The sequence below is a fragment of the Lepisosteus platostomus genome, unplaced genomic scaffold (assembly GCF_059453375.1).
Source record: "Lepisosteus platostomus isolate fLepPlt1 unplaced genomic scaffold, fLepPlt1.hap1 Scaffold_29_H1, whole genome shotgun sequence".
In the NCBI taxonomy this organism is placed as follows: domain Eukaryota; kingdom Metazoa; phylum Chordata; class Actinopteri; order Semionotiformes; family Lepisosteidae; genus Lepisosteus; species Lepisosteus platostomus.
Window position 1 is genome coordinate 1,237,227 of NW_028291657.1, and position 2,439 is coordinate 1,239,665.

Below are 2,439 nucleotides of genomic sequence, written 5' to 3' on the forward strand. Positions count from 1 at the left end.
TGTTGATACTTGTAAGCACTTTCGTTGATTATTATTATCCTTCAATTAGTTATTACAAGTCCAACATTCTCTACATGATCTCACTCCATATTCAGAATGTGGGAATACAGTTGTTTTAAGGAAATGCCACTGAATAGATAGTAGCTGCACTCTACAAAGATGAATTTGCTAATTAATCAGTCAGGGACACAGCTTATACTTCAGTAGTCTTAGATCATGTAATGATGATTATTGTACTTTATAACTAGAAAAATCCCAATATCCTGTTCATTGCCCCTTTTTCAGTCATGTGGATTGACTTATGCCTGAAGTGGTTAATTCTCACCTTGACATCTCATAGAACAACTGAATCTCTACCAAGGGTGAATGTGTCCTTCCTCTTAATGTCTAAAAGAAAAGGTTAAAATTCATTGAAGCAAAATGCAACAACCCAAAATGTTGGGGAGGTCGTTTCCACAGTTATTTCATATGACAGTGCTTGGAGTGAAACTACATGACCATGGTGAAGAAGTAAAAACACTTTACCTTGTTCCTCCTGACTGATGTCCTTATGCGTGTTTTGCACAGTTGAGCGTTTTGTGTCTTGTCGTCTATGTAGGCAACAGCCCTCTTCCCTGGGATAGAACTAGATGATATTTAGACACGTTAATTTGACTTCTCCATTGCTCACATTGATGTGGATATGATTATAATGCTCTGTTTTGTGGGCTTCCCAAGAAAACAATAAATCCCTTACTACTTGTTCGAAATGAAGTAGCACAGATCCTAACAAATACAAGAAAGAGAATATCATTCCTGTTTTGAAAAAACTTCACTGGTCACCTGTATTATCTAGGATACATTTGAAAGTTTTTTTTACTTGTTTTTAAAGCTTTAAGCGACCTAGCACGTCTGTACCTTACTGAATGTCTGTCTTCATATGTTCCTATACGTGACCTGAGATCTGCACATACTGGCCTACTGCAAATACCACATGTGAAATGCAGAAAGAGTGGAGAGGCTGCTTTTTGTTTTTATGCTTCTAAATTATGAAACTCACTTCCACTTTTTATTAGGCAGTCAAGCTCGGTACATTGTTTTAAAAAACATTTGAAAATGTTGCTTTTAGTTAAAGTGGTTCTTTGTTCTTTCTATTTCTGTTTCTTTTTTTAGTTCTCTTTAATTGTTCTTATTTTATTACGACTTTCCTAATTTGTATTTATTTAATTGACATGTATGTTGCTTTACTGTATTGCTGTATTTTCCTTTACAACTGAAAGTATATCTCTCAATTTTAATATTTTATTTTATGCTTTGTTTATAAAGCACCAAAGCACTATTTATATGAAAGGTGCTCTATAAATTAAGTTTATTATTATTATTTTTAATATTATTATTATACTTTCTTACATTTTTGGTTAGGACAAAGATTCTAGTAGAGGTGGCCTCTTTTACCCCGTTCCAAAAAATTGGAAAACTACCTTCAGGATACACTGACAATGACCATCTACTGTCTCCTCTAACTGTGTATTGTCATCATGCATATCTTGTGTATTATTTATTGTTGTTGGTTTTGTCATTGTGTAAAGAAGCCACCTTTCAAGGCACTATATAAAATAATGTTTGTTATTATTATTTACATTTTTCATCGTAAAATCTGGCGAAGAGTCTTAAGAGAATATCAAAGAACACGTTGCTCTTACCTTTCCATTCCAAGAAATGCCCTCAGCTCGGATTGCAGAGATTGACCTCTCTGTCTCAAATTCTGAGAAACATAGACTCGATTGAAAAATGACCATTTCCTAAGATTCACATAACATCACCAGTCAACATTTGCCACTTGACATCAATAGAAACCATAGAGTACATGACATTTCCAATCAGTTTTCTTTCAAGGTACAATAGCAATCGCCTTGCCAGAAGAGTTATACTGCGGTAGATAAATATTACAAATGTCAGATACACGCAGAGTTGTTTGGATTACTATGAAAAGATTGGCAAATATATTTATGTTCATTATATTTCTTGGAGTGACAGAGCTAAATAGAAAAAAATACTTACCTTTATCTCTGCAGACAGGATCGCAAGGGATTCCCTTATACTGGGTTCCTATATAACAAATAATACATTATTCAAAAAACATGATATTTCTCTGTCCATTAGCAGCATGATTGTTTATCATTACAGTTTTAGTTAGCTTTAATTTTGTAAACCCCAAGTAAACATAGTTTGTGCCTTTCTCTGAACTTTTTGGCATTTCAATTCAGTTGTTTGTAAGCTTATTTTACAGTTGCTAGGTTGATGAAGTTCCTGAACTGTGCAGTATTTCTTTTGGGTTTGGTGCGAATCATATTCTAGCGGTTGGGGGAAAAAAGCACAGGTGCCATCCCACCATTAAACCCTGAAACTTACCTTAGCCGATTCTTCAACTAAACCAGACATGTTAACTAAGTGTTACAG

At 34.3% G+C, this 2,439-nt stretch overlaps 1 long non-coding RNA gene across 1 annotated transcript; it reads right to left on the reverse strand.

The window, feature by feature from the left end:
* Positions 1-310: 310 nt before the first annotated feature.
* LOC148635283 (uncharacterized) lies at positions 311-2,090 on the reverse strand. The gene is made up of 4 exons (XR_015933270.1): positions 2,041-2,090; positions 1,683-1,744; positions 526-625; positions 311-387 (listed from the first exon to the last, which is right to left on the reverse strand). It is a non-coding gene; the product is annotated as an uncharacterized LOC148635283 (long non-coding RNA).
* Positions 2,091-2,439: the final 349 nt, after the last annotated feature.